This window comes from Dromiciops gliroides, chromosome 1, assembly GCF_019393635.1.
Source record: "Dromiciops gliroides isolate mDroGli1 chromosome 1, mDroGli1.pri, whole genome shotgun sequence".
In the NCBI taxonomy this organism is placed as follows: Eukaryota; Metazoa; Chordata; class Mammalia; order Microbiotheria; family Microbiotheriidae; genus Dromiciops; species Dromiciops gliroides.
The window spans coordinates 242161403-242173763 of record NC_057861.1 but is presented as its reverse complement, the minus strand read 5'-3'; positions in this window follow the sequence as shown (position 1 = coordinate 242173763).

The following is a 12361-nucleotide window of genomic DNA, read 5'->3' as shown; positions in this document are numbered from 1 at the left end:
TCAAACTATCATCCGATATCTTTCCTCCCTTCCTTAGCCCAATTCTTTTTTTTAATTCTTTTTTTAATTAATAAAGTATTTTATTTTTTTCCCGTTACATGTAAAGATAGTTCTCATCTTTTGTTTATACAAGCTTTACAATTTCAGATTTTTCTCCCTCCCTCCCCTCCCTTTCCCCTCCCCTAGACAGCAAGTAATCTGATATAGGTTTTATATATATATATACATATATACACATATATATACATATATACACATAATAACATTAATCCTATTTCTGCATTAGCCATATTATAAGAGAAAAAATCAGAGCACTGATGAAAAACCTCAAAATAGAAAAAAAACAACAGCACCAAAAACAAAAGAAATAGTATGGTTCATTCAACATCTATACTCTGCAGTTCTTTTTTTTTTTTTCTTGGATTTGGAGATCCTCTTCCATCATGAGTTCCCTGGAACTCTTCTGTACCATTGCATTGGTGAGAAGAATATAGTCCATCACAGTAGATCAACACTCAATGTTGATGATACTGTGTACAATATTCTTCTTGTTCTGCTCATCTCACTCATCATCAGCTCACGCAAGACCCTCCAGGTTTCTCTGAACTCCTCCTGCTCATCATTTCTTACAGCACAATAGTATTCCATTGTATTCATATACGACAACTTGTCCAGCCATTCCCCAATTGATGGGCACCCCCTCAACTTCCAATTCCTTGCCACCACGTAAAGAGCATCTTAGCCCAATTCTTAAGAAAAAGCAGCCTTCCCTCATTGCTTCCACTTCTTCTCCTCTCCTCTCCTCTCCTCTCACTCACTCCTCAACCCTTTACAACCTGGCTTCTGACCTCATCAATAAACTGGAACAGTTCTCTCCAGTTATCAAGATTTCTTAATTGCCAAACCTGACCTTTTCACTCAGTCCTCATCCTACTTGACCTACTTGCTGGGATTACTCTCTCTACCCAGATTTCTCTCCTCTCTGGGTTTTTGTGATACCACTGACTCCACTCTCTCCTCTTGCATGTAGAACCACTCTATCTCGGTCTCCTTTGCTAGTCCAGCATCCATTTTGTGTCCCCCTAACTGTCCATGTTCCCCAAGGCTTTCTTCTGAATTCTTATTTTCTCTCTATCATCTCTCAATGACCTCATCAGCTCCCATGAACTGAATTATCATCTCTAAGTAGATGACTCATAGATCTATATTTCCAGACCCATTCTCCCCTGAGCTTCAGTCTCAAAACACCAATTGCTTATAGGACCTTTCAAACTGAATGTCCCTAGAAATCTTTAAATGTCCAAAACCAAGCTCATTGCTTTTCCCTCAAAATCCAATCCCTCTTCTATACTTCCCTGTTTCTGACAAAGGCATCATTACTCACCCTCATCTCCCAGGCTCATAACCTTGACGTTTTCATTGATTTCTCACTCTTCCTCACCTTGCATATCAAATTATTTGCCAAATATTGAACTTTCCACTTCCACAACATCTCTTGCATCTGACTTCTTTCTACTTACACAACCACCACCTTAATTCAGGCCCTCATCATCTCTTTCCTGGATTCTTGCAATGATCTCCTAATTAGGTTCCCTGCCTTAAGTCTCTTACTATTCCTGTTCATCCTACACCTTCCAGCCAAAGTTCAGACCCAACCATGTGACTCTCTATTCAATAAACTCCAGTTTCTTCCTCTTCCCTCTATGATCAAATATGCATTCCTCTGTTTAGCTTTTTAACTGCCCCCCAACTTACCCCCAACCTATCTTTCCAGCCTCAATGGACATTAATCCCCCTCCTGTATTATGTAACCCAGACTTCTCTGTGCTCCTCACACACAACATTACATCTCCCATATCTTTGCCTCTGCACTGAGCACATCCCATGCCTGAAATGCAGTCCCTTACTACCTCAGATTCATTTCTTCTCTCAAGACACAATTCAAGTACCACCTTCTACATGAAGCCTTTCCTAACTCCCCCACCTGCCAGTGCCCTCCTTTCCAAACTACTTTGTATTTCTTCTCTTTATGTTTATCCTGCATACAATTGTGTGTGTCCTTTTTGTCTCTTCTGTTAGAAGAGTTAAGATCATTTCATTCTTTGTATTTATATCCCCAATTCCTAATACCTAATCTAGCACAGAGAAGGCACTTAAAAATACTTATAGTTGAAAGAGAAAGAAGCTCCTACCATCATTGTTGGTAGAGAAATAAGAGAATTGTCTGATCTGTCTATGTGCTTCCTTGTAGGTTTCTACAACTCCAGAGCCAGATGGGGAAAGAGGAATAAATCTTTTTTTGTTTGTTTTTGTTTTGTTTTTTTGCAGGGCAATGAGGGTTAAGTGACTTGCCCAGGGTCACACAGCTAGTTAAGTGTCAAGTGTCTGAGGCCAGATTTGAACTCAGGGAGTCCTGAATCTAGGGCTGGTGCTTTATCCACTGCACCACCTAGCTGCCCAGAATAAATCTTTATATAGCACCTACTGTGTTCCAGGCATTGTGCTGAGCTCTTTTTGGTTTGTTTGGGTTGCTTGGTTTTTGTTTTTGTTTTTGTTTTTTCAATATTATCTCATTTGATCCTTACAACAACCCTGCAAGGTAGGTGCTATTATTATCCTCATTTTACAGTTGAGCAAACTAAGTCTGAGAAGTCAAATGACTTGCCCAGAGTCTCAGAGTCAATATCTGAGGTCAGATTTGAACTCAGGTATTCTTGACTCCAGGCCCAGCACTCTGTGAACTATGGCACCACCTAGCGCCTAAGATAATAAAAGAGAATCCATAGGCTCCCTTTATCCAGTCCTAGAACTGCAACATCTAACGGCAACAACAAAGGATAATTCTCACTTCTAGATCAATTGTGGCACTGGAGACCTGGATGCAAGATGCACGAGTACTTCATAGATACAGTAATCCTTATTAGGTACCTCACTGATCTGGAATTCTCCAAACTATCCGGGATGCAGGGTCCCATCAACAACATGACTAGTGGTCCCAGTTTTCCCCATCCATCATCCAGGTTTCAAAAGGAACCACTGAAGTAGCATAGCACAAATATTCAAATATCAAACACTAAGGTTTTTTGGACTACGATTCACTTTGATTTTGCTAGGAGTGAAAATTGAAAGGAAGCCTTTTAAGCTGGGCATCTCAAGAAAACACAGGCTTGTATGCAGCAGGAGGGACTGATTTGAATTCTAAGAGGTTTTTCCTTGAAATAAGCTTTTTTTGCAAAGGTTATAAAGGCAAGAAAAAGATAAAAGGTATCAGAGTTCCAGATAGAGTTTAGAATGTCTTAAAAATCAAATGCAGTCATGAAATGATAGGAGCTTAGGCACATAAGCACACAAAAGAAACTCAGCTATCCTTTCCTTTCATTAAGATTTCCATTTCTTATATTCTGAAGGCTGATGTCACAGGGTGAATGAGCATAGAGGGTGCCTCTGGGGAAAGTTCAGAGGGGACCCAGTCAGGGCTGGCTCTATCATTTAGGGAGAACAGGCAGTTGCCTTGGGCAGCGAAATATTAGGAACAATGAAAATGTGTAGTGACTGTATATTGTGTGACTGACTTCAGGCTTGGGGGGACAGACATTTTCCAGTCCACCTGGGGCAATAAAAGCTTTCATTGCCACCACTAGATTCAATCAGGGACATACAGTATTGATTTCCAACATTAAATTACACTGAAGTTTTTATTATTGGATACAGATATTTCCCATTGTTTATAATGTGGATGTGCGTGGAGGGAAGGGAGGGGAAGGGAAAGAAAGGAAAAGACGGGTGAGGCACATCAATGGCTGCAACATCAGACCCCAGAAGTCTTTCAGGACACGAAACCTGTCTATTCTCACAGTTCTATTGTCTGAATAGGGACTCTGTTGCCCTAAAATGGGTCCTCACTAAAATTCCCTGAATTGCATTTTGGACAAACAGGAGGCATGATCTAAGGGGCTGCCAGTTCTTTATGCATAGTAACAATCCAAGAATGCAGGGCTATCACCCATTGGCTTATGAGGACACTCGAACTTAATAAGAATGGTTATTGAGCATGAAAATAGTATTCTTGAATTATGTCAAGGTAATTTTTTTATCTTCTTTTAAGAGCAGGGGCATTCTTGGAGCTTGAAATAGACATAGATACTGTAAGTTGGAATGCTTGTTTGTTTCCACTTGGTTAACAAGGGTATTTGTTTCTAGTGCAGATGAAAACACAGACAACACACAATTTCCTTTCCTGCCAGAAGTGGTTCTACTTTTGTTTCCCCTCCCCCCCAACATAATAAAAATAAAAATGGAAACATCTTTTAATCTCTGAGTAACAAAATAATCACTTGATCTATTCACAGATGAAGCACCACAACTTGAGAAAGTGACAGCCACATCTCTATCCATACGTAAGCTTTTCCCTTGTAGTACAAGAAAGCCAAGTCAGCAAGTAGCCAAGCATGTTTTTTTATTCCTTGAACTTAACCCATTACTTCTGGGGTTCTGGGAAATGTTATGATTGTATAGAATAGAAAGGAGAGAAAGTAAGATAGCATGTTTCACCTCATATTATTCTCTTAAATTCTATTTTTACCCAGATGATCAGACATTGTTGTGATCTTTGGTTTGAAATTGTTCAACTGTCATAAACATTAATTACCAAGGCACTGATGGATTTCCAGATGGTCAATACTAATGAGCTGCCTCCATAGCCGATATAACAGCATCAAATAAAGGATTCTATTATTAAAATAACTGGATCAAATCAACTACACATGAACTGGTCAGCAGATCAACAAAGGAAATGATTGATTACTCATATAAATGTGATCTAAATCATCTATATCAACTACTGATCTCAAAAGAAATATATTTTTCCGCAACATAACATAATAAAAAACATGATTACGCATGAAACTGCAAGTCTATTATGTACAACTTGCTATTCCTTTTAAATATATAATAAAGTTATCATGTACATTTCTTTTTTCTTCCCTCCTCCCCCCACCCTAGAGATGGCTACCATTAGACGCAAATAGGTGTGTGTGTGTGTGTATACATATAATTATTCCATTTATCAGTTCTTTCTCTGGATTCAGATAGAGTATTTCTTCTTGTCCTTTGTAGTTAATTTGGATATTTATAATAGTCAAATTACTTATTCACTCAAAGTCACTGTTAAAACAATATTGCTGTTACCACATACAATGTTCTCTCATTTCACTCTTTATTATTTTGTGTCTTTCCATGTTTTTCTAAGATTATTGAGCTCATCATTTCTTTCTTTCTTTCTTTCTTTCTTTCTTTCTTTCTTTCTTTCTTTCTTTCTTTCTTTCTGTGAGGCAATTGGGGTTAAGTGACTTGCCCAGGGTCACACAGTTAGTAAGTGTTAAGTGTCTGAGGTCGGATTTGAACTCAGGTCCTCCTGAATCCAGGGCCGGTGCTCTATCCACTGTGCCACCTAGCTGCTCCGAGCTCATCATTTCTTATAGCACAGCAGTATCCCATCACAATCATATAGCAAAAGAAATATTATTGGTCTAGGGATTTATTTTGTAACTAATTGTTAAAAAATACAAAGAAGTCACTGTATGTTTGCATATATGTACATATATACATGTTTGGAAGGTGAGGATGGTCCAGACCTCTGATTTCATTGGTATAGGGAACTCCCAGTAAGAAAACGTCCTCTACCAACACAGATCAATCAGGTATTGCAAATTATAGTTTTAGAGATTTGCCTTAGGCACAAAGAAGTTGACTTACCCAGAGTCAAACAACCAGTATATTTCAGAGATGGTACTCGAACCCAGATCCTTCCTTAGATTGAGAACAATTCTATATTCATTGTGTCATAGTCCCTCACATTTCATAATGTAACTAGGGACTGGCCAAAAACCACCTACTCTTTAGGAACATGAGAAAAGTCTTCAGCTGACTGAAACCTCACAGAGATTTCAGAACATATGCAGACATTCTATAATTGTTTTTTGTTTGTCTCTTTGTTTCTTTGGGGGAAATGTGATCCCTTTTTAATGGGTTATGGAACTGGTGTTTTCAAAAGGCACCAGTCCTTCAGCATCTCTCCTTTTGTCTCTCTTACCTGCTAGCTGCCCTTTTGGTGAGAGGCAGTGATATAAAGGGAGAGATTTCTGTCTCTCTCCATCTGAAGTCAACCTGTGGCCCATGAATATGAAACCCTGTTCTTTTCCTCTTTGTTTTCTTTCCTGTTTTCAGTAAAGGAGATTACAAATAACCATGACTTTGTTGGCTTTGAAAGGTCACGAGAATGAGCCACCAGGGGGTCCAGGAACATATTCAAGATGGGTTTTGCAGTCATCCAATCCAGCACGGAGGCCCTGAGGATTGACTTTTGGGACCCAGCTCAGCAATACATGAGACAAGGACTCATCCAGAAGCTATACCACATTTGGAAATGAACTCAGTAGGACAAATTCTATGTAAAAACTTCTGTTAAGTCTGAACCCACTCTCCTCAGGCACCAAGATAGGATGGGGAAAGTCTGCCTCCAGTTGTTAGAAGGAAATGTTTGTACTTCTGTCCATCCTATATCTTCATAGTAAATATCCCTTTTTAAAAGTTAATCAATGTTAATTGGTTAAATGGAACTGAGGTATTAATCATCAGTGGTTCATAGAGTGGAGAACACACAGGAGTGAGAGCTGGACCCAATAGTATTACAGAAAGACTCTCAGGCATATCAGAGGTACCTCCTAGAACCCTAAGGGAGAGATGTAGCTAGCCTTGCTCTGAAAAAATGAGTCCAGAATCATCATCTCAAAAAATGTGTTCCTTGAAACTTAAACACACAAAACAAAAGCTTAATACAGTACAATGTACCACTAATCCATAGTCTGGTTGCTGAATACAAAATATAAAGGAGTTCTGTTGTTTTTCTACCCATTTCAAGCTTGTTCCTTTATTTATAGCCCTAATTCCTCACTAATTCATATAAAAGTCTGTGCTTACATTATAGAAGATATTAGCCTTCTACTTTTCAGTCTTAATCAAATTAATTCTCCAAACTCCAAAAAGAATATTCATAGCTATGATCAAATAAACTGGCTGGACTGTAAGGCATAAAAGAAAACAAAAGGGGGGGTAGAGAGAAGAATAATCAAACAAGGTAAATGATCACCATGGAAACTACATTGCTATCACTGTTGAATGAGACTACAACACAGTAGTACCAAAAATTTCAACTTCCTGCCACCATACAAATGCATCTATTAACAAAAAGAATCCTTCTTTAAAAAAAAAAACACATACTGCTTCTTAACGGTACAATACACTAGAAAAGGCTGGTACCCACCCCCCACCCCCACCCCATTCCCACCATCCACATCAAAGCTAAATTGATAGCTGTTCTGAAGAATGATAAAGGAATGTCAGAGTAATTGCATATTTGGCAACTATTTATTTTGATTCATTCATTTAGAATCTCATCGCTAGCACTTGATATAAATTTGTGTATACAATACAATACTGTGAGGGAGGAGGAAGGAGGAAGAGATATGAAGAATGAGGTGTACAAGGTCCAAACAAGACAGTCTGATTAACACTTGAGCTTGTGTTTTCAGGGCAAAAAAAGTAATTTGGCATGGTTTCTACAAAGAAATGTAATAATGAAAGGAAAAGGGAGGGAGGAAGGAGGAGGCAGAGGCAAAAGAGGAAATGGACAAAGAGAATAATGAACTTAATCTGGTCTCTGGGGCAGAATCACACATAGTATAACCAGCAGCCTTCTTTCACTACTTGCCATGACACTTTCAAGAGAAGCTCTAAGAGCAGCAGGAGAAAGAGCCATCACAGAGAATTCAGAGTCTACCAAATGCCCTTAGGAGAGTGCCCAGAGTGGACTCCTCATCACCTTGTTGGGGGCAAGAACAGAGCGACCCCAATGGAGAAGTAGCTAATGGGGAATAAATTATCTACCCCCTGTCCCTTAAACCATGAGCAAATCCACAAAGGGTTGCTTATAGTAATTTAATGGCATGTCATTCTCTAACCTGAAAGTGGAATCAGAAGCTCAATTAGGTCCCAAGTCTTGTTTCTTCTAATATACAACTACCTCATTAAGCATTACACAGATGCACTTGCGTGAGCACGCACACTCGCACACGTGCACACACACACACACACACACACACACACTCACACAATGCATCTGATTCTTTATTTTCAGTAGTGATCACAGCACCTGGGCTTGACATCAGCAGGAACCACAATTCCAGATACCCCCAAGAGAATGGTTAGATCATTTCACAGCTCCACCAACAATGCATTAGCAGGGCAGTAGTTCTTAACCTGAGGTCTGTGAAATTGTTTTTATTCAGGGGAATTTGATCATTGTATTTTATATAAGTAGTTTCCTTTGTAATGCTATATATAGATACATAGATATACACACATACACATATACATATACATACATATGTGTATGTATATATATAATTTTATGCATTTAAAAATCTTATTCTTAGATGAGGTCCATAAGGCTTCATCCTCTGCCAAAGGGGTGAGGAACTCCAAAAAAGATTAATAACTCCTTTCCTTTGATGATATCAACGACAACTAGAAGTTGTCATGATTACAAGACTGCAGAAGTCCCTAGGACTTGAGAGCTCAGCAGCACTCCCATGGGCAACTCTTGAAGGGGCTATAATTTCTCAAGAAGGAAGATCATTGGGGTTTATTTGTAACTGTTGGGATTACCATGCCAAGTAGTTCAATGTGATAAGGGAGTAAGAATTCCAGAGTCTATATTTCTCTCCTAAGACTTTTTCCTGTTACAGGGACTTTAGTAGCTGGACTTTCAACGAATGTATTAAGAGTGTGTGCTTATATAAAAATAGAATTTTTCCTGTCTTTTGTTAGGAAAACAGAAGCAAGAAAAGAAAGCAATCCATTTCGTATGAGACTGCAGGTATACTGGAACAAATAGCAGCCTGAGACTAAAATTCTGAAATACTTTAAATTTGATTTTTTTTAAATCTGCTCTTTTACATTTTATACAAAAGATTCAATTCTTTCTTTTGACCTTCCATGAAATGTAGTATATATGGCAGTATCATGTCATTTTTGTGTGACAGGATCTGTGATTTCATTGACATAAGGAACTCCCAGTGAGAAAACTCCCTCTACCACTACAGATCAGCACCTGCTCTACATCTTAAAGTCTTTTGGGGGGGGGGGGCCCGCAGTAAGGGTTAAGTGATTTGCCCAGGGTCACACAGCTAGTAAGTGTCAAGTGTCTGAGGCCGAATTTGAACTCAGGTCCTCCTGAATCCAGGCCTGGTGCTTTATGCACTGTGCCACCTAGCTACCCCCCTCTCACCTTAAAATCTTAATAGAGTTTGTAGAAGCCTTGTGCACACAGCATATTTCATTAGGGTGTACCCCCAAGGAAATATATTTTTTGAAAAGGCAAACCACAAGGGACGTTATTTTCAATTTGTCAAATCAAGAAAACCTAAAGCATAAATAAACTTACTTTTTAATTAACAACTGAATTTTACTTTTAAAAATACAAAGTTTAGGGGACAGCTAGGTGGCACAGAGGATACAACACCAGCCCTGGATTCAGGAGGACCTGAGTTCAAATCTTGCCTCAGACCCTTGACACTTACTAGCTGTGTGACCCTGAGCAAGTCACTTCACCCTCATTGCCCTGCAAAAAAAAAAAAAAAAAACCCAAAATTACAAAGTTTGCGAAAGGTTCTTTTAATTGAATCCTTCCCTTAAAATTTAGAAGCCTCTTTTTGGCCTTGGCTAGCCCTCCCCTAAACCCCACTTTGCTATGAAAGGGCCAGCCAATGATGGAGTTTAAAGCCTGGTGATCAGAGGCTCATCCTTTTAAAAATAAAATTAACTTTTCTGCCTTGCCTGTACCAAGCGCATCCTCAAGACCACATACTATGGACTGGGGACTGAAAACAAAGTAGCCAGAGGAGTCCAAAGGAAAAAAAAAACATTTTCCCTGACCCAGCTGCAGTGGGCGAGTAGCAAGCTAGTAGCTCAGGTAGGAGCAAGGTGCTCCCGAAGGCACAAGGGAAGACAGCAAATAGCCACTTGACCCCAACAGGAACTGGATTCAACCAAACAGAAAGGCCATAGGAACAGGTGAGATGGCACCATGGAAAGAGTGTTTGAAGGGTCCCAGACTTCAGACACCTAACTCCTTGGACGAGCCCCTTTCTTTCCCACTTCTCTAGAGCCTCTGGGAAACAATAGAAGCTAAGGAGCAGGAAGTGGAAAAAAGAATAGGAACAAAGGAGAAGTGATTGCAATAATAGAAGTCCCCAGATAATGGACTTGGATTCAGGAAAACCCGAGTTCAAATCCTGCCTCAAACACTTACTAGTTATGTGACCCTAAGCAAGTCTCTTAACTTCTATTTGCCTCAGTTTCCTCTTCTGTAAAATGAGGATAAAAATAGCATCTACCTCCCAGAATTGTTGTCAGGATGAGATAGCATGTAAAAGCACTTTGCAGGCCTAATATAAATGTTAGCTATGGTTATTAATTTCCCATTGCCCTCCACACTTGCTTGGAGCTGAGGTCATCAGCTCTCTGTTATTCTTGCTGCTAGCCATATCTTATGACTGCCTCATATGTTTTCTTTGTCAGGGGGTCAATTGCTAGGGGCTACTGAGTAATGTTTTATTTAAGTTGGATTTAGCCACCTTTTTTTTTCCCCTGGGATTTTCCTACCTTTTCTCCTACAGGTGGGGCTCGTTTGCTTAACTGCATTTGACCTGTAATTAGCAGATCCCTGCCAAAGCTCTAATACAAACAGAAGCTACATTTATTAGGTCTATGTGAAAAGCGCTTAAGTAGAAATCTACCTTTCAGTTATTTTTCTCCCCGCTCCCTCCCTCCCTTTTCCACCTTAGAGGCGTGAAGGACTGGGATTGAAGGAGATCCTATCAGATGACCTTCAACTTCTCAGTAAAGGAGCCGATTGTCCTATGCAGAGATGGATAGGGGTGGGGATAGAAACAGGGGCCGGAGGAGAGTTGAAAAGCTTTTGAACAGGCTCTGTGGGGAATGTGATAGGGAGTAAATATGCCCTGATCAAAATGAAACTTGACCAAACCTGACCCTGAGTAAACATGAACCTGTTTAGCAACACCTTTTACCACGAGGCACCTGAGAATAATATAGGGGGCTTTATCCCCATATGAACGGTAAAGGGCAGGCCAGATACCATCATTATTGACCTTCATAAAGCCACAACCTATTTTGCCTTAGAGCCAACCCCCCAGCCCTGGCGTCTCATGCTGCCCTAGCAGAGTATCTAGGTTGTGAGACTCTTCTTCCATCTATCAGGTCAAGTTGATACTGCAAGGTCATAGTGTTTGAGGAAGGATTTGAACTCAGGTTTTCCTGAGTCTAAATCAAATACTCTATCCATCATCCCATCAAGTTCCCTCCTGCCCAATAATGGCAGTAGACATTCAGGAAAGATTTATCAAGTAGTGCATCCCTTCCCCCCACCATACAATCTATTTCCAAAACAGACATGTGAAGGAATACAGGCACCTATTATTTAGGTGTACTATAAAAGGGAAGAGATAGGGAAGAAAATGGCAAACCACTCCAGTATCTTTGCCAAGAAAACCCCATGGACAGTATTGGCATAATATGGTCCACAGGGTCCCGAAGAGTCAGATATGACTGAACAACAACAATAAGAGAGAGGATCTTCTCTTACAGATTTTATCAGATATTTCTCTCTTTGGGGGTACCACTGGCACCAATGAAAGGAATTATCCCCAATGCCTAGTCTTTCAAAACCATGTCCCAAGACACAGAGTCACTCCCTCTCTCATTCCCCTGCATATGACCACAGTATTCACTCATACTGAATCCATATCTGAAACGGGCTGCTTCTTCACTCTCCATCTCACTGCAGTACACTAGAACCAATGTCTATACATGGAGTCACATCCAGGCTCCAAAGAGACCAATACCAGTTCTAAAGTTGCTACCCAAAGATAAGACTAGGGAAATTTAGTTAGATCACCTTGCCAGGTCTACCTCCACAGCATCTCTCACCTTCATCCCCTTTTCTCTACTCACATAGGCACCACCCTACTTCTGTCTCCCCTGGCCTTTATCTGGGACTGCTGTAACAATCTCCAAATTGCTCTCCCTGAAATTTCTCCCCTTTAATTCATTCCTCATACAGCTGCTGTGGTAATCTTCTGCAGGCACAGGACTGAATGGGGGAATTTCTTCTGCTTAAAAATCTTTCAGTGGTTCTCCATTGCCTATACCCAGAGGTATCAAACACTGAGGGTGGCATTGCAGCCTACCATACTCCCTAGTGCTTAGGGAACCAGATTAA